At 35.9% G+C, this 26,934-nt stretch overlaps 1 protein-coding gene across 1 annotated transcript in view; it reads right to left on the bottom strand.

Annotated features, from left to right (window-relative positions):
- The window catches only part of LOC140145303 (uncharacterized), a 45,886-nt gene that overhangs the window by 15,363 nt on the left and 3,589 nt on the right, over nt 1-26,934 (bottom strand). The window contains exon 2 of the mRNA XM_072167062.1: nt 9,444-9,515. The gene's annotated coding sequence lies outside the window, so the exon portion shown is untranslated. The remainder of the gene's footprint in view (nt 1-9,443; nt 9,516-26,934) is intronic.

The raw sequence follows: 26,934 nt of genomic DNA, 5'->3' as shown, positions 1-26,934 counted from the left end.
GAATTCAAATGTAGACATGACAGAATGCTTGTGTCACTTTTCACTAGCAAATACATCACACTTACTTTTCCCATACGTGACTATTTTCGTACTCAAATTGCCTCGTAGTTACTTTTCACAACTACTTTACTCCTCCCGCAAGGAAGGCTTAGAAATGGAGGAGAAATATGATAGGAATAGCGCAAAAAGCTCAATGTCACCTTTAGCTTGAACAACGGTCGATGCTTGGTGTTACATACTCTCTTATTCCTACTAGAAACCAGTTTCACACCTTCCCGGCATGCATCACAATATTTATATATGGCCGCGTGTTTAACAAAAAAAACCTGTTCATGTTGTTTGTCTGTCTGTTTATATACAAGCTTGTCCCTAAAGGAAAGTCAAGTAACAGAACGAATTGGCTCATACATAGCTAAAATGCAAAATACAAGTTTTGTGGCTAAGCTATTCAAAACGGACATTCCGCAAGTTGAATGTGTAAATGTTTAAATTAGTCCGTCAAGTCACACAACTAACTAACTCACACATGAGTGAAATGGATACCCCAGTCTATAGATGAGTTGACTTCAATGTTGATCAACAAAGGCAAGGGACTGGTATATCGATATGCTTGAGTGAACCTCGTGCAACCACTACACTATTCAATAGCCTTATTGTGATGTAGCGGGAGTTTTAAAAACACGAGCCCTGAAAAAAGATGATGCGCGCCATACTGCCAGGCAAAAAACAATGGAAATTATGATGATGCGTGCGCATACTGCCAGGCATTGACGTCAGAAGTCAACTCATCTATAGCCTATACTTTTATATTTATATTGTGATTGGTTATATGAAGCATCTATATTAAAATTAAATCAAATAAAAAAGAACTATGCTCTGTGTTCGGTTGAAATTTTAGGCATATCGGGAAAATATTCTGGAATCCCTGAATAACAGTCCAAAGTTAGAAGACAGATGCATGACCTGTCACCTGAATAATAGTGCATGATGGGAACAATGTTCAATGCTCATGATAGTAGGCCCCTCAGGAATTGAAAAGGCAAGTGTTGTAACAGAGTCAGAGTAGCAAGTAAGAAGCATATTGTAGTATCTTTACATTATTATAGATTATCTAGAGTCGAGTCACAATATAACACCTTACGTGGTATTCTATGTCAAGTTGAATATTCGCTCAAAGCGGTGATGATTTTATTAGGAATAAGAATTGTGGATGTGTCGTGTAGAATTACAATAGAATATTGTTTTACAAATCATCAGCTTACAAGATTGCCTCTTGAAACAACTTGCGAAAAAATCTATTTGAGAAAGGTTTAACATGATAATATTACTTAGAATAACCTCTCCGGTAACGAGAACATGATTATTTGTGTCACATAGACGTGTGTGCTAGAGGGTGCAAAAGTAAATGTAAAAGTATAGTCTTTGTGTAAGACTTGGTCCTGTAAGCGAAGGAAGCAGTCCGGTATAGCAGAGAATCTTTGATGGTTTTCAAGTTGCAGCATTTGTCACACTGCTATTGCTCTTAGAGAGGCTCACTATGAGATCATGCATAGGTTGTACAGTTGCCAACCGTAGGCTACCGTATCCGGAATACCAAAGTCAAAGTGTATATTATGCCTACAGGATCAAAATGTAAAATTGTGTACACTCCACACCACAATATTCCTCAATATTCTATCTACGATTTATTGTACCGATGTTATGAATACACAGGTCAAATGATGCGAGGCTCCACAAAGGTCCACAATGTACCCTCTTTGTGATCAAAATGGTGTAATATTTCTTGTTTTTAAAGGAAATTTAATAAAGAATAGTTTGCACTACCAAGAATGTGTTGGTTATTGCAGGTGAACATCATTCTCACTGGGCATGCTATAACAATGGTAAAAATACTGAAAGTATTCTTGATTGGAATGGTTACAAACACTTGAAACCATGCTAGTAAAATTCAGGGCATTACCATGTCTTACCCATTTGGCTCATAACTCCGGAATGATAAGTCATAAATAGGTCAAACTATACATTTTCGGAATCCTTGTGACCGGATGAATATATTTAAGTAAGGGTTTCACCTAAATGTCAACAGTTTCAATTTCAAGCCGTGTGTAAGCTTTTGACCTTGGATTTCTCGGATTGACCACAATTATCCGTAGAAGTAGTGATGTAACAGGATTGATTACCATAACAATAGGTTTTTTTAATGCATTGCCCTGCACTATAAGTAGACTGCACTCATCACATGCCATGTCTGTGTATGTGTGCAATCATAAATTGAAAACAAATACCGATATTTTCAAAGACACTAATCGTACAGGTGCGAGTGAAATGTACACGGACTCTGAATAATGTGAAATTTCCATGGAAATTTTACATGGTAATTAATCCTGTTACATCACTACTTCTACGCCGAATAGCAATCTTACAATTAACATTTTACACTACAAGAACAATAATTAGCGATGAAGAGAATTACACTTGGCAAAACCATCTAAAAACAGCGGCAAGAACATAGGAACAAGAAAATATTGTCTGTTGCAAGACTAAAGTAAATAAAACGCATAGTGTCATCGTCCCTAATACAGGGTGTCCGCAAAAAGAGGCCCCTCATTGCGCCCTCTTTTTCGCCTATTTCGCCTATTTTGGTATTTAAAGAAACCTTTAGTTGTTAGCTTTAATAAACCAAAACAATTATTTCAATCGGCTCACAACTTTTGAAGATATGCCCTTTTAAAGACAAGTACCCGTTTTTCACTCTGTCCACGGATAGCAAACAGAGTGGTTGGGATGGGTCATGCTGCGGAGTGGCCTGTAAGATCACCAGACCTCATACCACTTGATTTTTTCATTTGTGGCAAAATCCAAGATCTTTGCAAACATATTACTGCTATATTCGCAAGTATCCGGCGCACAAGGTTGATACGCAACGCAATTGATGCAATGAGGACTAGGGCTAAAACCTGTATTCGTCAAGGAGGCAACCAGATAGAAGGCAGAGCAGCACAGTAAACTCACTTCAAAAGAACCAAAGACAAACTAAACAACCCTTTTCAGGGCTACCTTTTATTCCAAAAAGAGAAATGACTTATGTTGTCAATAAAAAGAAAGCAAGAAACAATAAAGTAAGAAAGTAAGAAACATAATAAAACAAAAATGCATAAAATAACCGAGAAAAACATAAGTAATTGCAAGTATAGCAAAAGAAGTCCCATCTCACATCAATTTCACCCAAATTAATGACACTTAACAAAATGCATAACCCATAAGCCCACCGGTAAATCACATTCCCTAAAATAAAGTTGTTATTTTATAAAGTTATCATCGAGGAATGTTTTATATTCATGCATGGTTTATGCACTTTTCAATCTTTGAAGTAGCCAAACCTCCTCCGTGGACAGAGTGAAAAACGGATACATTAATTTAAAAGGGCATATCTTCAAAAGTTATGAGCCGATTGAAATAATTGTTTCGGTTTATTAAAGCTAACGGGTAAAGGCTTCTTTACATACCAACATATACTTGATCAACTTTTCTGAAATAGGAGAAAAAGAGGGCGCAATGAGGGGCCTCTTTTTTGGGACACCCCATACTCTCATTTGTTTAGTCATCTTGTGTTCAGTCAACATGGTCAAAGTGAATCACATGCCATTTTGATTATATATGGATTTGATACATTGACTTCAATAACCATAAGTAGCCAAAGGTCCGATTTATCTTGTTATCCCATTGGCTTAATGTTACCAACTTCAGCCAGCAATCTGTCACGCAATGACATTCCACATCTACACAATAATTATATTCTTTTCATTATCCTCACTGTTTTACATATTAGAAAAGTGAAATATACACAGCTCTAATACCAGACATACCATACATAAAATGCTATACAATCAATCTTCTCAATTGTGTAACGCAATCCGTCACTTCTAGTAGGGCCTATCATAAAATTACTATCAAGTCTCAGTTGCTATATTGATGGGGGACATGGCGTCAAGCGTCCCCTTTTTAAAATTCGCTGCGCCAACTGCTTTCAGCTATTTAACTTTTGATACGTGTTTAAGATAGAAACTTGTTTGCTTTTAGCTTTTGCGATGGTTCTTGGTGTGCGAGATACTTAAGGGATCGAAAATGAGCGTTTATTGCGTTTCGACAGTACTTTTTGTGGGACATGAGACCACCTCAGACCTATCGAATTGCATTCTGAATACGAAGCATGTCTTTCTGATATAAAATAATTTTCATTTTTTAAAATCACAATATAATACAAATTTTATGACAAATTATAAAAATTTGATATTTTTCAAATGTTTGATATATAACAGTCCTCGAAGTAAATCATATAAATCTAATGATATATTCTTAAAGTGTATGTAGCACGGAGGAAAAGCCGACGGACAATTGAAAATTTTGACCTTTCATATTGAAGATATGGATTTTTTCCCAAAAAGACCTAATTTTTTTTGGTGTTTTGGGAAAAAATCCATATCTTCAATACGAAAGGTCAAAATTTTCAATTGATCGTCGGCTTTTCATCCCACCTACACACTTCAAGTATAAATCATCAGATTTATAAAGTTTACTTCCAGTACTGTTAAATATCAAAAATATCAATTTTCAATGATTTGCCATAAAATGTGTATTAAATTGCGAATTTCAAAAATCAAAATTATTTGATATCAGAAGGACATTCTTCGTATTCAGAATGCAATTCGATATGTCTGATGTGCTCTAATGTCCCAAAATAAATACTGTCCAAACGTTCATACCCCAGCCCTTAAAGAAATATCGCTATTAAAATGTTAGACAACTGGATTCATGATTGCATTTGTGATGTTTCAGATTCCCTAGGACAGCTTATGTTCACAAACATTTCTCACTTTCACATTAAGAACAGTTTTTTGTGTATTATTTTTCCTCTTTACAATATAGCTGCTTTATGTATCGTTTAAATATTGACCAACATACTTGAGTCATGAAATCTTACAATGTTAAACATTAATATTAACTTAAAATCGTCATTCCTCTCTTTCCAATATTCAATAATAATTCTATCGCCTAAAGCTCTATTCTCATAATATTGACTGAAGAGGCGAGTGGACGAGAAATAGAAATCATTATGTTCACAAGCATGTTTAAATGTATATGGTCAATTCCAGCGAAAGCGGGACAAAATTCTCTCTATGTTAACTTTCCACTTTAAAATGTCATTAATAAAGGAAATCACGTTATTGATGGAGCATATCATGTCACGTCCAATGTGCTCTGTTTGAGCATAGGCCTTTACTAGCTAGTCATACCAGGGGACAAGTTATGATGGCTTAAATGAATTGGCATTACCCACGAATTCAAAGATAAAGCACCATATATGTCATTGAATGTCCTTCAATCAAAATGAAATTATTACCGTTAGAAAGACGTTTGCATGCTCTCTCATCATATGTAAAACGATTGAATTCCACCAAAGTTTGTGGACTCTAGAGGCCATTAAGTCAATTTGGCTAAAAATTTTGTTACCCGCGGATCAAAAATAAAATGATCGTTCTGAAAAATGTTAAGTGAATATGCCATAAATGACTATATCATGAAACGAAGTTTCGTTCTATAATTCTGAGGTCCAAGTGATTTTTTTATGCAAATACATTTTACCCATAAAATTCCATAAAATCAAATTTTACGTTACCCACGTATCAACTGTTACCCACGAGTCCAGCAAATATAATTGCCATAACTTAAATTAACATTTAATGACTTTGGACACTGAATTTAGTTTGACAAGCGCTTAACATTGTAAATCGTAAAAATACGTTCACCGTTTTAAAAAAGAATCTACGACGGTTTAAACTTTTGATACCCACGAATCCCGAATAGATAATAACCTTGAAAAACAAGGAGATTGTTTATTTTAAGTTTAAATCAGCACATATTCAAGCCATGGGTATGCTATGATTTTTACAGTACTTACAGTTTATGCACCTAAGAAACGCAAACCCCAAACGGTACTATAGAACTTATAGCTTTACCCACGAATTCGGCGTTACCCACGAATCCAAGGATTTACTCGTAAATTATATGTTTCTTATGCATCTTAACATTTTGAAAACATGCGAAATAGCTTCCAAAACAGCACTGTTTAATAGCGTCCTCTTGAAGGTATACTGAAGCTGTATCATGAAGTTTTGATTGATTATCCTAAATTACCATTTTTTGGGTAAATGCAATTGGTTAGAGAAACGGGAATCATTGAAACACAATGGAGGAATAACCGCATGATGGTTTCCAACCTTCAGTAATATTTTCTATTTTGCCGCTTACCAATACATACCTTCAAATATGTGTTACCCACGAACATTTTGGTTACCCACGAATCTCTACTTAAATTATAGTTAACAATGTATAACAATGTATTGATAGTGTTTTAGTTCATAGGAACTGTCAAACACGAGTTAATAGAATATTGCTGCATGAAAATATGGAATGATTTTACTAAAATACTAATATAAAACTGTTTGCTCTGTCTATTTGAATTTGGCAACTTCATTATTCTCACAATTTTTATACCCAAAATGCCATAATGATCAATTCTAAATATTCCATTCAGTTTGCATTTTGATTAAAATTCATTTTAGTGCCATTGCAGCCTGAATTATTGACATACGGACAAGTAATTTTTATTTTTTTTAAAGAAATTGCTATTTTTCAGACGCTGTTACCCACGAATCCATCCGAGATCCTCATCCTGCGACGAGATACAAACTCTAACTTTATATTTCTATGAAGCATTTATTCTAATCTTTCGAAATAATACAGTAATGTTAAATGACAGCCACTTTGGAAAGAGTTCGAAGAATTGACACAATCTTAACTGTACACCTGGTTCTTTCTTAAAATTTGTAATAACCAAAAATTTTCTTTGTAGATATATGTAATAAAATGCTATTTTACGTTCAAAGTCTTCACCGATTTCTTGTGTATACAAGTCACACATAAAATATTGAAAGATGTTAAAGAAAGTGAAATTGTATGGCGTACAACAGGTGAAAAAGGCTTGAATTCGTGGGTAACATGCATATGCACAATTAACACTTTATTTGCTCTAGCAAGAAAAGTTTTGTTTCAATGCGATGGCACTTCCACCTGATGATTCACTAGATATGATCGTCTCATTTGATAAGTCTAGAATTGAAAAGGAAAACATTTTAAAATTTCTCTCAGAGAGAATTTTGTCCCGCTTTGGCTGGAATTGACCATATATAGAAAAGTGGCAGATTGTTTGATACTTGAACGTTTGCCGATAATATTTATAGCATACAGCTTTGATTAGGCAACAACAAAGAAAATAAAAAATAAACACATGTCATGTCATATTTGTCTATATTTGGCATTCAACTAAAGAACTGATATGATCTTATCGAAAATGAGTCAAGGATACCAACGGTTGCATTTTATTTCTGTAGATCTTGTAGTTCTGATGTATCAGAACGAAAATTTAAGTGATAGGCTATCTATCTAAGCTTACACAAAAACAATGGGCAACATAGATTCTGCAACAGTGCATCAAATACGTTGATCATAGTAGCATTTGATCATTGATAAACATGTATTTGATTGCCTTAACTAAAATAACCCATAATTATCTATGAACGAAACGTCTGATCTATCCTATATATCTGATACGCTTAATGTTAGCAACTTCAGCCAGCAATCTGTCACGCAATGGCATTCCACATGTACATAATATTTTCTTTTCATTACCGTCACTGCTTCAAAAATTAGAAAAGTGAAATATCATGATGCCCAGGTCCAATACTACGAATACTAGACATAAAATGAGGTTCAATCAATCTTACGAATAGTTTTACCATAAACGAAATATATCACTTCTAGTTGGGCCTATAATGAAATTGTTATCAAGTCACAATTGCTATATCAATGGGGGACATGGCGTCACGCGTCCACTTTTTTCAATTCGCTGCGCCAACTGCTTTCAGCTATTTAACTTTTGATACGTGTTCAAGATGGAAACTTTTTGCTTTTGGCTTTTAGGATGGTTCTTGGTGTTCGAGATACTTGGGGAAATATTGCTAGTTCAAGTTTAGATAACAATTTATGATTGCATTTCTGATGTTACAGATTGCCTAGGGCAGCTTGTGTTCACAAACATTTCTCATTTTCACATTAAGTACAGCTTTGGGTATTATTTTCCCTCTTACAATATAGCTGTTTTACGTATCGTTTTAAATCTGCGTATTTGTGATTCACTTGATATTTTCAAAAAGACTTTAAAAACTCATCTGTTTAAGATTGCTTATGACAATTGACTTCTATATGTGACTGTTTTTATAATTGTGTGTTAATTTTTAATTGTTCAATGTTTGCGCCTCGGAATAGGTTGTCTAGATAGATGGCGCATTATAAATGCATTATTATTATTATTATTATTATTTACCAACATACTATAGAATCATGAAATCTTACAATGTAAAAACATTTTATATTGATATTAACGTAAATCGCTGTCTCGTCTTGCCAATATTCAATACTGATTGGACCGCCTAGACGCTCCATTCTCATAATATTGACTGAACAAGAGAGTGGACGAGAAATAGAAATCATAGGGATGCACCATTCGATTATCGGGGGGGCATGGGAGTTTGGGTCAGGAAAAAAAAATTTCGCCGCGTGCGACGGCGAAGCTTTTTTTTTAAATTTTAATGTATACCTTTATACAGATTTGGGTGGAGAATTTTTTTTTACTAATCAGGGAGGCAAAAGTGTTTTTTTGCATCTCACTAGTGGGCAAATTTTTTGCTCACTAGTGGGCGAAATTTTTTTTTTTTCAGAAAAATCCCATACCACCCCTGGAAAACTAATGGTGCGACCCTAACAAGCATGTTGTAATTTGCATAAGAGTGGCAGCGAGGACTTTCGATTACTTGACAACTTGAGGGTTTGCTGATTATATTTTTGCATACGGCTTTGGAATAGGCCTGATGACTGACAAAAAGTACTTAGATTCGACTAAATAATAACAGTTAGTTAGTTTTGATGACGTAAGAATACCAAGTCATTAAAAAAGCCATCAACTTACAGGTATGATAAACAAAAACAACAATAACAATAATAATAATAATAATAAAAATAATAATAATAATAATAATAATAATAATGATAATAACACTAATAAATAATAATAATAATAATAATAATAATAATAATAATAATAATAATAATAATAATAATAATAATAATAATAATAATAATAATAATAATAATAATGAAATCACACCCTCTATGGCAGACATCACCTCAATCCTCCACACAGGGAGTGTGATTTTCAAATGAGGTTACCTGAATGTGTGACTCCATTTGAATTCTGTGTGGGAGATTAATGCCATGTCTTCCATAGGGAGTGTATGGATTTCAACTAGAATAGCCCATTAACTTACAAATCTGTCAAAGATTGAAGATCACGAAACGCTCCAGGCTGAAGCAACGTAATATTATTTCCTGCCAGGTCCCTGAAACAAAGGCATGATAACATTATCTGTTAGGATAGGCCGAAAGAGAGGTGTAATTATTTGCATGGAAAATAAATTATGCTGTGGAAACGTATAAGATCAGGAGATTGTACAGACTGCTTCGGGAAACTGTCTCGAAATCCTTACCCTCAAAATTATGTTTCTTATGAAAGGGTACACAATACAAATAGAATGCTTTGAGCAATCTACATATCCTCAGCAGAACTGTATGTAGTGCAAAACGGTCACTGCGTTTCAAAGTTACCGAAATCATACCCGTGGTTTTTTTTTTTATATCGAAGTAGGTTTAATTAGCGATACAGTTAAAAATTTGACCAGTTTTAAATCTTGTCCAACCTTTAAAATTCCGAATTTCCCCAGAATCATCTCATTTTGTACCTCACAGAGCAAAAAATCATCAATAAAACACACTTTAACTTGCAAAACCACCATATCCTGCTATGCAGCTGCTGTCGGAATAAATATTGAAATACCGGTATTAAAATTTCCAAATGAAGTGTCTTTCCCATTTATTCAGAAAAGAATTAATTAATTCCACTATCCAAGTCATGTATTACCAGTCTTTGTCGATCCTCATTATCGTCGAAGAATGATTAATATTTAAGAACCTCAAAGTCAAACATCACTTGAGCTTGAATAATGAATCTTCATGGCGAACATTTCCAAAATTTGATCATGGGTGAAACACCCCACAGTGTAATAGTTCATCGACCGAACAAATCCGGGCAGCAATTTTTTTTTTTACTAAATATTTACAATTTGTGAAGGATTCGTTAGATCAATTGTATTACATTTATATAGCAGTTATAAGAAATTAAACAGTGATTTTCTCTCATTACACAGCACTGATAGCAAAATGACAAAAGCCAGCAGGCAATAATTGATTTACATCCTCCTCCTTGTCTTAAACTTTGTGCTTGCATCCAAAATTTTAAGGAACTCAAGTTTTAACTTGTACACATTTAAACGTACAATATTAAAGGTAACATCGGCCTTCAGAATGTTCATGCCAACAGCATTTTGGCCAAAACGGAGCACACGCCAAGCAAAACAAATCACCTGTCAAATGCCCACGAGTGAGATCCATATATCAGAATAGGAAACGGAATATTCTTGACCCTTTGGGATCCTTTTTGAATGATTTTCCAATCGAAGGCTAAATTATACTAGCCTTAGCGGTCGATACGTTAAACAAAATCGTTTGTTACATATATCACATACGCGTGATTTGCTATTAAAGGGGCATATGGAGTAATTTTGCAAATTAGATTCATCTTAAAGTCATCAATATGTAGATTGACTAAATCGTGCAAATGACTAACAGAAATCTATATAATTAAGGCTGTACACATTAGGATCGAGTAACATGACCGTAAATGAATAGTCGAGACATTCATATTAGCACACATTTTATATTTCTAGTCCAATAAAACAGTACTCACTGCCGACATTTCAAAGTCTAGCAAACTTCTTTTTCAACACTTAAGTTGTTGATGAGACGATATTCTGTTTACCGCAGATGATGCCTGTTGCTCAGCTAGACTTTGAAACGTCCACAGTAGGCATTGGTTTATTGGACTAGAAATATGAATTTTCTACTAATATGCTTCAAATTCAGTCTTGATGAAAATGTTCAGTACTAATAGACATTCACTTAGTAAGCAGGAAATTAGGTAAATATAAAACTACGCAATGTTCTATCTTGTCAAACTCAAAGTGTTTCTTGTTACTAGAACAGGAGACTTTAAATAAGCCGGAAAGATAGAAAGGATATCACTAAAGGATATTAAATGTAACCGATTCAGCCAAAATCAAACAAAACAGTCTGGCCATTCTACATGAAGAAGAGCCTTGTGGAAAAGAACACGATGGTAGACAGGTGATTAAGGCGATTTGTGTTTTGTTAACAGTAGTTTACACCACAGAGCAATGCTTGACGACCAAACCTCTTCTAATTCTTGCAAAAATGTAACTTTATGACAAGTTTAAACTGACCTTAAAGCCTTAATGTACGATTCCCTTCAAATTTTAAACTTGTTATTATTTACTCAAAATGCTGAAATAATGCCAGTAATAATAATTATCGGGAAGGGTTTCTGTCCATTTTGAGCTGAAATTACAAGGTAAAGTGAAAGAAACCCTGCTGGTTATTTTGGCCGTTTAACACGCAGTTCTATAGGAGGACATAATATCAATAATGACACTATGTCGAAGTTTGCTCTGTTGACCTACAAACGGGCTGATTCCATTTAGGTGCAAGTTGGGTTATGTGCAAACATTACAAATATGCCACAAAATCAGGTTTGAAAAAAAACCCACCAATTTCATATCATAAGATCGTACAAACATTATGACTTTAAGCATGTTTACAGATTTATCTCACGGTCATCAACAAAACCAAACACGATAATAAGAGTCCAGACATTTTAACCTTATGGACCATGCTACATAATACCGACGAAAGCAATCAATGATTGAAAACGTCCGCGCCACCAGATATGAGTTTGGGACGTTTTGGGAATATTTTGATGTAGACAGTGCATTGTTACAAGTTAAACTGCCGGGTTAGACTACGGTATGTTGTTTGGAGATCGAAACTTTTATATAAACAGACTATGTGGACAGCATCAAGGTGAAATGAAATGATAAAAAGGAATTGCCCACCACATTTTGTGCAGCCACCATTCCATATTACCTGTCCAACTTAAAGGTATGAAATTATATCATTAATTTACAAACAACAAATCTTAATATTGTACTTTTATTTATTGCATTTTTATGATTATTTGGACCTTTAACATTTTGAAGCAGAATATATTTTATCCATTTAGGCTACGGAACTGTCAGAATGATAGCAATAGCTGAAGGTTTCAGACACATAGTGTAGTTTTATCAATCGCCTTAGGTTTTTGATAGGCACATATTTTTTTTACCAAAAGAATACGGTAGTACTTTAAGGTGGCCGTGTATTCTCAGACATGCATGTAGTAAAAGTGCCATAACTTTGTAATTATTCACGCAAGACATATAAAAGTATACATTTTTATACAGGCAAGACATCAATGAATCTCAATATAAATACAGATTTGGTGTAAAAAAAACAATTATGAAGAAAATCACAATAAAGTGAATATTTGGCAATTTTTGTTCAGTACATCATAACAAAAAAACGCCCTTTCCAAAATGTTTTGTTTTGTTTTTTTCTTAATCTTGGGGCACCATTCCAAAAACCGTTTTTTTTTATATTGGCGTTATTTTTTGAGATATTGACAATATAAGGCATCAAAATGGACTTTTCAAAATTCACACACACCTATTTGCACAAAATGATGCCTAGAATCGGAAATAGACCAAAATGTAAAAAAATAAGAAAAAAGTTTCTTAAGTCGATCGTACTTTTATGATGACCATAATTGCTTACCTATGCTGTAGTTATCGTGTACCTAAATCGTCATTACCTAGCTGGGGGGTTTACACCCCCAGCTAGGTACTGTAATGCTCTCCGATTCTTCTTTCTTTACCTAGCTGGGGGTTTACTAGGTACTGTAATGCTCTCCGATTCTTCTTTCTTTCTTTCTTTCTTTCTTCTGGCAACAAAAATTTCAAAATGATTCTCCTCCTACATGTTACACCCTACAATTACGTAACTTGCACATATGTATCGGCTATATCCAGTGCCCATAGGGTGCAAACAGAATTGGGATCAAATGTCATTAAAGGGGCATTTTTGGTATATAACCAAATACCTTCAAAATGCTTCTTCTGCCACATATTACATAGCACAATGACGTCACTTACACACGTGCATCGGCTTTACCCAGTGCCCATACCTTGCACTCAGAATTGGGGTCAAAGGTCATTAAGGGGGTAAAATCTTACAATTGCCTTATCTCAACATCTGTAAGGGGTGTGGGGCTCAATATCAGTGACAACAAATCTCATGATCAGGGGAACATTTTACAGGGGTCAGGTCAAAGGTCATGCAGAGGTCAAATTTTCGAAATGCATTTTCTGGACATCTGTAAGGGATACGGGCAGAGAGTAGTTATTCTTGAGAGGGCACTCACCTCATTTGCATGGCAAAATTACCCGTCTCCTCTGCAGCCAATTTGGTTTCGCTCCATCGAAATCAAGCTGGTCACGGAGGAGACTACTTTCCTTTGTGTTTGTTCATTTGTGTATGGAGAGCCCTTCTTGGAGTCCGTTTGGACTCAGGCTACGCTCTCAGCTAGAGTCCGACGCTGCATTGTACTAGAAACACCTTCTCTGTGAACTCGCTAGAGCAAGGAAAATAAAAACTGGTTTCATTACTATCTGTTTTTGAGCTTTTTTGCAGGTCTGCGACCATTGTTACCACAACTGTCTTTGCGTCATTAACATGTGCTGGAGTCTAGCAGGTCAACCAAAGTCCCGGATTTTAATAAGACAATAATGATTGACACACACACCAGGAAGTTTCTCATCCAAAAGAATGAGAAAATTTAAATTCTCACCATTTTGACCGTTTCTCATCAAAATGTCCGTTTTCTCATCCAAATCTTCCTTTAGTGTATAAAGTTAGCTTAGGCCTATTGATCCTAAATTTGCTGGTAGGGTAAAACTCGTTTTAGGGGGGTGTTTAAAAAAGTTGGCCACACATGCGTATAGGTCTACATTATCATACTTGAGTGCCCCTCCCCTCCCCGGTGAAATTTGAGACTCATTTGGTCACCGTCCTAAGCGTCCTTGCCCACACGAGTCGCCCAGGAGTAGGCCCTACCCGGCATTATTAATTATTAGTGGTTAGCCTCCCTAAATACAGTCGCGTATCGTGTTGTCAATTATCGTTACTTGTGTCCATGGATATGACCCCATGTATAAGTAGTCTTCATAGAATTCACACAGTCTATGCCATGTCATTTACGGATACAAAGAGGATAATAATGTTGAGGCGCCCACAAAATCTTACACCGTCTTACACAATGTTCCAAGGCAAAGTTCAGTTTAATATTTACTCATCGTACAAATACAGACGTTTTATTATGTGATGATGTTGTCTGGATGGGTGGACAGTTGTCACACCTTGGAAAAACAACAACCGGGAATCCGCATTCATTTACAAACAGCATTAAATTAGTATCACATAGTGGCCTCCGTGCAGTGGAAAACCTTAATTCTTTCATCAAAAAGAAATGAAAATGACAAAAAAAACGGATCCACCTGTACGCCTATAAAATGGGCACAGAAATTTGTCTCAAATATGAATGAATTTTAAGAAACATACGGGATATGATGAACCAATGACCTGACGCCATGATAGTAGGATCTATTAGTCGTTTTATATACAATGTATATACCGTGTTGTCATAATACCAATATTTGACATAATATATAACGAGTAATATTTAGTATTGTAAATATGCAGTTCATATGCACAAACGAACACTGATCTTTATGATATTCAGGTTGTTGTACATCTCATATAACATGTCATATAGGAGGTCATATGTGTTGACCTTCTCCTATTGTATTTGTTCATCTGTGTATGGAGAGGATTAGCGCCATTAAAACTCCATCAGTATTTGGGCGTAGTTCAGTGAACTCACCAGATTGCTATTCCAAGTACTTTGATAAATACAGATAATATGTATTAATGGGTCGAGGCGATTGCATTGAAAAACTAATAAATTATTCATAACAGTTACGTAATCAATCGATAGTGCGGACACTTTTCATTTACAAACCACCAAAATTCGTAATCTTTTAGCGTTGGAAAAGAAACCACGTGAATAGAGTGTCATGGCCCTGATACGGGGCTCAAACTCTTGTGACAAGAAACTTACTGACCAGGGGAACACTTTGGAACGCTGTGCAGTGGTTAGGTCAAAGGTTATCTGGGTCAAATCTTTAATTTTAATTTAATTTTCTCGGCGTCTGTAAGGAGTATGGGACTCAAACTCGGTGACGCCAAACCTCATGACCAGGGGAACATTTTTGGAACATTTTGCAGGGGTCAGATACCTCTAAAACACCAATATGCCCCCAGCTAGGTTTGTGGTCTATGACCACCATTTGCCACTAGTTCTACTTATATTCAGCACCAAGGGGGAAAGGAGACAATCTTGACTAGAAAGGTCAACAATAGTTCGTGTCTGGTAGGATGATATCTTTGTCATAAATCACAATATACTTTGTATATTGATGGGAACAATCGTGACCATGGTGACCGGGGGTAATAAGATATGGCATTATTCTAGGCATTGGCGTTATCTGGATTGTGCTACGGACAAACCAAGAAAGTCCAGATTCATCCCGATAGATATGCATCATCCATATTAAGAGGATACATAATGTAGTCTTGATCTTGATATGGGCGGTTCAGATAGAACTGTATCCAAAGCGATATGCGAATAATACCCCTTTGGGTATATTGCTAAATCAAGTTGTGAGATATGCTACCATTTTAAAAAGAAAATTCCTTAAATTAATCGACTTTGCAAAGTCATGGTTTACTTTTGTGGGCATTAAATCGAGAAGTTGAAAGTTTTTAAAAACGACTTGTCCGTATCCCATGATTCATAGCAAAATAGTATGCAATAATCTCGATATACATTCTTATTGGCTTATTGGGTTGTGTCGTAAGCGTAGCTTTTGAAATGATGATGAAAATTATGGGCCTTGGATAAGCATGATAAAGCTACTTTGGAGATATTTTAATTCTGTTAGGATTCACAGTTTGTTTAGGTGCAGATAGAGATGCAGCACCATACTATGAGATATTAAATTTAAATTGAAAGTGACTGAAAAATACAATTACGGAGTCATTTACGAATGGCGAGTTTCCTATATTTTTTAGACCAAACTGTATCGGGAAAGAGATTAGCCCAATACTCGAAACTCTATAACCTATTTATTAAGTCATACAATGGAATGCTAATATGTGATGCGATCAGGCAAAATCAGTCGGAACTCGGAAATATTAAATTTTCAGTTTCTTATAGGTTAGTTAAATGCATTTACAAAGCTGTATTTTGCAGAAACTCCATTTCCATTGAACAAACAGTTCCAAAGATATGAGTAATTAAATCCAAAACAAAAAGAAACAAAAGGAAATATTTCCTTTGTTTGGCTATATCTCAAAATCAATATTTCCGAGTTCCGAATGATTTTGCTTGATCGCATCACATATAAGCTTATACACATCTTCTAGAAAGTATTTATTTGTCCTTCGAACTTAAACATGTATTTTTATGGAAGCAAAAAGAAAATAGCATTTAGAGAAGAACAACTATACTGTGTATATCAAATTAGTAAGAATATTTCATAACCTTGAAGTCTTGAAAGATAAATAAGTTAATAAAATAAATAAAAAGAGCTAGAGAGAGATAATATTATTGCTGAGTTTCATAATTGTCTAGCTCGGTACATGGCTTGCATTCACAATCTTGTAAATTTGAATCAAAACACGAAAACAAAGTATGCTACCTGAAATTTCACAACAATTTTGATTAAAGATACTATTTATAAGTTACAAATAGCAACGAGGGTTTTTTCTTTCCTTCATAACCCATGTGTCTCAATTTAATGCATCATATCACATAATAGCTCATAATTTGAATGGTGGAGACTGTGATTCGTTTAGAAAGCATAATTCGGAAATCAGGCTAATAGAGCAAATTTTTCCATCATATTACTAGGATATGAGACTCAAGACGGGGTAATGCATCAGACAGAAAGGATATCTTAAAAGGATATTAAACGTAAAAGATTCATCTAAAATCATACAAAACAGTCTAGCCGTTCTACATGAAGAAGTGCCTTGCGGTTAAGAACACAATGGGAGACATCTCAGAATAAGACTTGTGTTCTGTGAAAGATTTGGTTTACACCACTTAATAGAATGGTTGAAAACCCATCCAAATATCCAAAGATGAAACTTTATGACAAGCTTAAATATGACCTTTAGCATATTTGCAGATTTATCTAACGATCATCAGCAAAACCAAACGCGACATAAGAGTCCAGGCATTTTAACCCCAGGGACCATGATACATACGATACCGACGAAAGTAATCAATGATGTAAATAATGCTCGACCAGACATGACTTTGGGACGTTTCGGGAATCTTTTGATGTAGATAATACATGGGTACACTTAAGACTATGTTGTTTGGAGATCGAAACTATGAAACACATACTGTGGGGACAGAATCAAGATGAAACGATCTCTTTAAAGGTGTAACCAGAGACCTTAAATACAATGTTTTGACTAAAGCTGCTCCAACAAAGTATCAACTACGTATTGTTTGAGCATGGTCTTATTTTATAAAACAAATTGCAAATAGCTCGTTCTGTAAACTTACAAATGGCTATTTACAGCGTCGACTGTTCGCAATGTATATCAACCATTTATTTTGTGGAACCACCATAGCATGTTACCCGTAAACCTGAAAGTATATATCTCATTTATTTACAGAAAATAAACCATAACATTTACCATATTGCATTATTTGGACCTTCTTAGACTTTTTTTTTTGTTCTGAAAAGACTTTTTGTTGATGCTCCCGGGCTACGGGCCTGTCAGAATGATGGCAAATGCTGAGGGTGTCAGACACATAGTGTATTTTGACCAAAAAGTGTGTTCTCGGTTAATTTATCAATCGCCCTAGGTTTCAGATAAGCATAATTATATAGCCACACGGCATGTATTTATCAAATATTAGTACTTTAAGATCATATAATTGTGTTTTGAGCGGTTGAATTCGCATACCTTTGCTACGTTGATCAATCAATTAATCAATCTTTATTTTCATTCAAAAACACAAAAATACAACAAAAACAATAAATACACATTTGAATGAGGAGATGCTCAGAAGGCCAAAAGGCCTGAAACAAACACTCTCTTAACATAACGGCCTAAGTTGCATAATTTATCTAATTACATACATACACACACAGATCATGAGATACCCCTACTTGTAAATACCTCCAAACGAGGACATCATTCTGCATATGATTTAATACTATTTAACCGAGGACTCAAACACCCGTTTTAATCGACACACCGTGGACGTCACACACACAAACCAGACAACTTACTATCCAACCGTGACCTGTCCAATACCCCCCTATATGCATTCTTGCATAATTTATGTTGTCCTGATCATAGTAAGAAACCGAGGACGTCCTCGGTCGGAGGTGTGTCCTCGGTTGTATGGTGTGTATCCATATGTAGGTCCTCGTTTGGAAGTATTTACAAACGCACACCCACTAACACCTCCCACATACACACACCCTACATACATTTATAAAGAACTAAGCAGAAAAAATCCAATGGGTAAAGAACATCCAGAACATAAGTGTAAGACAAATTAAGATTTCTTAACATATAATCACGTATATATACTATATATCGCACATGAAAGCTGAGGAGATTAATTCAAGCAATTTTTAAATGGAAGAAAAAACAAAAAATACTTTACACTTATGTACACTTAGTACTAAGAAGTACTAAGTGTACATATCCATGAGGTTTTTAGAAACGTCTAAAGCTATACAAGATATTTTAACATAATTTGAATTTTTATTATTTCACATTGTACTTTTGCCGTCTCTTGGTTGCCTTGTCAGCAAATGTTGAAACCTTCAGGTTATCCTGGGTATTTTGTATTATGGTCCATGATATTTGTTAACAGCTTGCTATGCATTTGTTCTGATCTCTGCAACAAGCTATATTAAGCTACAAGGGTAAAGGAGACCTTGCCTAGAAAGGTCAACAATAGTTCGTGTCTGGTAGGAATGTAGGATGATATCTTTTTCAAAAATCGCAATCTATTTTGCTTTGTGTATGTTAATGGGGCACAATCATGGCCGGATGTACCATAAGAAGATGGCATTATTCTAGGCATCGACGTTATCATTGGTTATCTAGATTGAGCAACGGACGAATCAAGAAAGTCATATTGAAGATATCTACGCGGGACAAGTGAATCCAGATTCATTCCGATCCAATAGATTTGCACCATCCATATTAAGTCTATATTAGGTTAAAAAATGCGTATCACTTGTTGGAAGTGAAATTGTACAAAATAATGCACGCGTACAGAGATGTTGATGCGTCTAATGCACGAGCCCCGAAGGGGGAGTGCATTAGACGCATCAACCTCTCAGTACAAGTGCGTTATTTGTACAATTTCTCGAGCAATCTTGTAAATTTGAATCAAAACACGAAAACAAAGTATGCTACGTGAAATTTCTCAACAATTTTAATTAAACATACTATTTATAAGTTACAGATAGCAACGAGGTTTTTTCTTTCCTTCATAACCCACGTGTCTCAATTTAATGCATATCACAAAATAGCTCATAATTTGAATGGCGGAGACTGTACATTCGTTTAGAAAGCATAATTCGGAAATCAGGCTAATAGAGCAAATTTTTCCATCATATTACTAGGATATGAGACTCAAGACGGGGTAATGCATCAGACAGAAAGGATATCTTAAAAGGATATTAAACGTAAAAGATTCATCTAAAATCATACAAAACAGTCTAGCCGTTCTACTTGAGGAAGTGCCTTACGGTTAAGAACACAATGGGAGACAACTCAGAATAAGACTTGTGTTCTGTGAAAGATTTAGTTTACACCACTTAATAGAATGGTTGAAAACCCATCCAAATATCCAAAGATGAAACTTTATGACAAGCTTAAATATGACCTTTAGCATATTTGCAGATTTATCTAACGATCATCAGCAAAACCAAACGCGACATAAGAGTCCAGGCATTTTAACCCCAGGGACCATGATACATACGATACCGACGAAAGTAATCAATGATGTAAATAATGCTCGACCAGACATGACTTTGGGACGTTTCGGGAATCTTTTGATGTAGATAATGCATGGTTACAGTTAAGACTATGTTGTTTGGAGATCGAAACTATGAAACACATACTGTGGGGACAGAATCAAGATGAAACTATCTCTTTAAAGGTGTAACCAGAGACCTTAAAGTACAATGTTATGACTAAAGCTGCTCCAACAAAGTATCAACTGGTCATCCGCAAATAGATTCATCAGGATTGTCCATTGAAAATTATTTGAATTGTTCTAAAACAAATCCAGTAAAATAGGTGATGTTGACATACCTCTCAATGACGTTTCGTGCTGTGTCACAGCACTTTCTCAAATTGAATGACCAGCTTTGACCTTAGACGTCTGTTGCTTCCTGTTGGTAGCTGACGTAGGTGGCGCTGTTAGTAGCTGATCATAGATGTGCGGAAGGAAGTAGTTTCCACAATCCCTGTTGAGAGTGTTAGCCTGCCCCCTCTTTCGTATCCAAATTGATTCCTTTATATGCCTTCTTTTCTGTTGGTTTCAATGTCTTTTATCTTGGCTTCGTCCCAACCGATCACGTGATTGTCTTCAGCGAGTTAGCGAGTACTGGAAACTGTACCCCACTGCAGAGAACACGCCGCGTATGTATTGTACACCTAAAATACATAAACCTGGTACCCCGTTACGACCTATTGTCGATTATTGTGGTTCCATCATGTACGAGACCTCAAAAGAACTGGCTCGTATTTTAGGTCCTTTGGTAGGTCAGACCCAACACCACGTAGTCAATTCTAAAGACCTAGCGGAGGGTCTAGAGATTCTAGTTGACGAAGGAGAAGAGTTTATGTCTCACGATGTAGTATCACTCTTCACTAACACCCCGGTCAGCGATTCTTTAAAGATCATTAGGAAGCGACTGGAAGATGACAACACGCTTAATGAAAGGACTAAGCTTTCCATAGACGACATCATGGAAGTTCTTGAGTTTGCACTAACCACCACCTACTTTTCCTTCCGGGGCCAAATATATCAACAACGGTTTGGCACAGCTATGGGTTCGCCGGTCAGCCCGATTGTAGCGAACTTGTACATGGAGTGGCTTGAACAAGAAGCGCTCGTCACAGCCCCCTTGACATAAAACCTAGGCTATGGAAACGTTACGTGGATGACGTGCTGGAAATTGTTAACAAAGGATCCGCAGAACCTCTCACAGAGCATCTAAATCAAATAGACAAAACCGGCAATATTAAGTTCACCTTTGAAACGGAAGAAAACAAGCAAATTCCTTTCTTGGATACACTAATAGTCAAAAAACCCAACGGTTCAATTAGACTCTTAGTTTACAGAAAAGCGACACATACAGATCAATATCTGCATTTCCAATCGCACCACCCCCTACAACACAAACTCAGTGTAATCCGGACTCTTATGGACAGGAAAGATAAAGTTGTCACCGAGGAGAAAGATAGAGAGTTGGAGGAAACGAGAATAAAGGAAGCGCTTTCTCGCTGTGGATACCCGGAGTGGGCATTTAAATCTGTTCAAAAACCGAGCAAGCCAGTAGTTAAAGATCAGTCGCAAACAAAAAGCCGCGGCTTTGTGTGTCTCCTGTACAAACAGGGTCTCTCGGAAAAGACAAAGAGAATCTTTAAGAAGCACGGTTACCAAGCAAATTTCAAGCCACACAAAACACTCAGAAACCATCTTGTTCATCCTAAAGATAAGCGGGACGTCAAAACGACAGCTGATTGTGTTTATGAAATCCCTTGCTTAGGTTGCCCAAAATCTTACATCGGTGAAACTTCAAATCTACGAGAATGAAAGAGCACAAATCTGAATCAGACGCAGCTTCGGAAAAACCCTACACCAGGGCACAAAGAAAAACATCGGTTGAAAGCGCCCCTAGAAAATCCGCTCTCACGGACCATGTCGCTGAAGACAATCACGTGATCGGTTGGGACGAAGCCAAGATAAAAGACATTGAAACCAACAGAAAAAGAAGGCATATAAAGGAATCAATTTGGATACGAAAGTGGGGGCAGGCTAACACTCTCAACAGGGATTGTGGAAACTACTTCCTTCCGCACATCTATGATCAGCTACTAACAGCGCCACCTACGTCAGCTACCAACAGGAAGCAACAGACGTCTAAGGTCAAAGCTGGTCATTCAATTTGAGAAAGTGCTGTGACACAGCACGAAACGTCATTGAGAGGTATGTCAACATCACCTATTTTACTGGATTTGTTTTAGAACAATTCAAATAATAATCAACTGGTCATATTTTATAAAACAAATTGCAAATAGCTCGTTCTGTAAACTTACAAATGGCTATTTACAGCGTCATTATTTACAGAAAATAAACCCTAACATTTACCATATTGCATTATTTGGACCTTCTTAGACTTTTTTGTCCTGAAAAGACTTTTTGTAGATGCTCCCGGCCCGGTGGGTTCAGTCTTCACTGACGATGTGTACGCATGATGGTTCAAATTAGGGGTATTTTTCAAGAAATGTCCGCGGAATTTTCGAAGACAAAACTGTTCGCGATTGTCCAAATTAGGGGTGTTTTGGAGCAAAATTGTCCTTGAAATGAAAAATAGGGTGTATTTCTAGGACTTTCGTCCGCGTTTTACCGCTACAGTTTTCGTTATTGCCCTCATTTCCCCTTGAAATGGGGGGAAAATTCAAAAGCATCCTTGAAATGGTAAAAATAGGGGTATTTATTTCGGAAAAATGTCCTCGATTCCTCGTGATAAGGGGTGAAATGAAAATGCGTCCTCAAAATGATAAAAATTGGGGAGGTATTTGGGGGCAAATATTCCTTGATTTCGCGCAAAATAGGGGTAAAATTACTGCAAATGTCCTCGATTCCCCGTGAAATAGGGGTCATTTTCAAATCCTGGAACGGTAATACGGCCTACCTTTAAATACAAACTGAACCCACCGGGGCTCCCGGGCCACGGGCCTGTCAGAATGATGGCAAAAGCTGAGGGTGTCAGACACATAGTGTATTTTGAAAAAAATTGTGTTCTCGGTTAATTTATCAATCGCCCTAGGTTTCAGATAAGCATAATTATATAGTCACACGGCATGTTTTTATCAAATATTAGTGTTTTGAGCGGTTGAATTCGCACACCTTTGCTACGTTGATCAATCGATTAATCAATCTTTATTTTCATTAAAAAACACAAAAATACAACAAAAACAATAAATACACATTTGAATGAGGAGATGCTCAGAAGGCCAAAAGGCCTGAAACAAACACCCTCTTAACATAACGGCCTAAGTTGCATAATTTAGGACCTCATTCTCATATGATTTAATACTATTTAACCGAGGACTCAAACACCCGTTTTGTAAAATCAACACACCGTGGACGTCACACACACAAACCAGACAACTTACTATCCAACCGTGACCTGTCCAATACCCCCTATAATAGACCTTATATGCATTCGTGTATAATGTATGTTGTCCTGATCATAGTAAGAAACCGAGGACGTCCTCAGCCGGAGGTGTGTCCTCGGTTGTATGGTGTGTATCCATATGTAGGTCCTCGTTTGGAAGTATTAACAAACGCACCCCACTAACACCTCCCACATACACACACCCCTACATACATTTATAAAGAACTAAGCAGAAAAAATCCAATGGGTAAAGAACATCCAGAACATAAGTGTAAAACAAATTAAAATTTCTTAACATATAATCACGTATATATACTATATATCGCACATGAAAGCTGAGGAGATTAATTCAAGCAATTTTTTAAATGGAAGAAAAAACAAAAATAAGAAGTAAAGTACACTTTACCCCCCTCACTTTACACTTTACACTTATGTACACTTAGTACTAAGAAGTACTAAGTGTACATATCCATGAGGTTTTTAGAAACGTCTAAAGCTATACAAGATATTTAAACATAATTTGAATTCTTATTATTTCACATTGTACTTTTGCCGTCTCTTGGTTGCCTTGTCAGCAAATGTTGAAACCTTCAGGTTATCCTGGGTATTTTGTGTTATGGTCCATGCTGTTTGTTAATAGCTTGCTATGCATTTGTTCTGATCTCTGCAACAAGCTATATTCAGCTACAAGGGTAAAGGAGACAATCTTGCCTAGAAAGGTCAACAATAGTTCGTGTCTGGTAGGATGATATCTTGTTCAAAAATCGCAATCTATTTTGCTTTGTGTGTGTTAATGGGGCACAATCATGGCCGGATGTACCATAATAAGATGCATTATTCTAGGCATCGACGTTATCATTGGTTATCTAGATTGAGCAACGGACGAATCAAGAAAGCCATATTGAAGATATCTAAGCGGGACAAGTGAATCCAGATTCAGTCCGATCCTATAGATTTGCACCATCCATATGGGGGGGAGTGCATTAGACGCATTAACCTCTCAGTACAAGTGCATTTATTTGTGCAATTTCTCGAGCAACAATTGATACGCATTTATTAATTTATTTATTTCATACGTGAGAAAAAAATCTCGTGATTTTTGCTATTTTTATAACGAAATTGTGACTAAAAATGTTGGAAAAGGCAAGCAAATATAAATGCATCCACCCGCAATTTAAAAATGAACGCGTCCGAAAAAACCGCGGGTACTACGCGGAGTGCGCGCCCATACAATTATACAATACTTATGCACGGCTAGTAATTTACTAACAGAGGCTCTGATTGGTTCTCACTGTCTAGGAGTGTATGAAAATGTAGTATCTTACTTGATCTTGATATTTGCGGTTCAGATGTAACTGTATCCAAAAGTGACATGCGAATAGCACTGTTATACCCCCTAGGGTATATTGCGAAAATAAATCCAGTTGTGAGATATGCACATGCTATCATATTAAAGAGAAATCCCGTAAATTAATCGGTTTTGGGACGTCATGGTGTACTTATGTTGGTATTATATCGAGAAATTGAAGGTTGTCACCAACGACGTGTCCATGTCCCATGATTCATAGCAATATATAATAGTCGAAATAATGTCATTCTTTCCGTGGATTGGGTATGCGCGTATCTTTTGAAAAGATGATGAAATACGAATTATGGAATTATGGGCCTTGGATGAGCAAGATAAGGCTACTTTGAAGACGTCTTAATTCCGTTAGAATTCACAGTTTGTAAAGGTGAAGGTAGATATGCCTCACCATAATATGATATGAGATATGAAATTGCGAGTGATTGAAAAATAATAACATTACGGATTAATTTACAAATAACGAGTTCCATTTACTTTTTGGACTAAACAGTATAGATTAGCCCAATAATGGAAACGTTGTCCTATATAGATATAGTTAATAGGAGAATAAAAGACAGCATTTTAATTCTCTTTTGCCTATCAATATTGTGTCATAATTAATGGGCTGGCTAATATTTTGAGTAGTGGATGCCGACGTAGCCGGTACACTACCGCTGAACCGCGTTTTAGATTTATAAAGTTTACTTTAGTACTGTTAAATATCAAAAATATCAATTTTCAATCATTTGCCATAAAATGTGTATTACATTGCAAATTTCATTCTTCGTATTCAGAATGCAATTTGATATGTCTGATGTGCTCTAATGTCCCATTAATAAATACTGTCCAAACGTTCATACCCCACCCCTTAAGACAAATGAGGCATCAACATTTGCAAAACAAAACTGGGTTTCCTTTTGCTATTTCAGTTTTAAATTTTGATGCATAGATTGTGAGTTAATATCTCATAATAAAAAAAAATAATTACTTTTTGGTATATGTTTATATCAAATTGCAAAGCATATTCTAAATCCATGAAGTTTTGAAAGATAAATAGATTAATAAAAATACATAAAGAGAGCTAGAGAGAGATAACATTATTGAAGTTTCATAAATTTCTCGGTGCTTGGCTTACGTTCACAATCTTGTAAATTTGAATCAAACTACGAAAACATAGTAAGCTACCTGAAACTCCTCAACAGGAGTGTTATCCAATTTACTGATTGTAATTAAAACGTACTATTTATAAGTTACAAATAGCAAGGAGATTATTTTTTTCTTTCCTTCACAATCCACGTGTCTCAATGTAATCACATATAGGCTATATATTATATCTGATAGTATTTGAATAGTGGAGAAGGTACATTCGCTTAGTAAGCAGCATTCGGAAATTAGGTTAATAGAGCAAATAAAACTGGGTACATCTCTATCTAACCAAATAGTGTTTCTTGGATATTATTAGAGACTTTAGACGAGGCAATCAGACAGAAAGAATATCACTTAAGGATATTAAACTTAAAAGATTCGGCTAAATTCAAGCAAAATAGTCTGACCGCTCTATCTAAAGAAGCGCCTTGCGGTTAAGAACACAATGGTGGAAATCTGAGTAAGAAGACTTGCTTACGCCACATAAAAATGCTTGACGACCAAAACTCTTATAATTTTTACAAAAAATGAGACTTACAAGCTTGAAACTGATCTTTAGCATGTTTACAAGTTTATCTCACGATATCAAAAAACCAAACGCGACATAAGAAACCAGACAAAACTTATACTCCATCGCTGTGCGACTAGCGATTGGTATTTGACCAATGAGGTAGCGTTCTT

The sequence above is a fragment of the Amphiura filiformis genome, unplaced genomic scaffold (assembly GCF_039555335.1).
Source record: "Amphiura filiformis unplaced genomic scaffold, Afil_fr2py scaffold_207, whole genome shotgun sequence".
In the NCBI taxonomy this organism is placed as follows: Eukaryota; Metazoa; Echinodermata; class Ophiuroidea; order Amphilepidida; family Amphiuridae; genus Amphiura; species Amphiura filiformis.
This window is presented reverse-complemented; position numbering and strand designations above follow the sequence as displayed.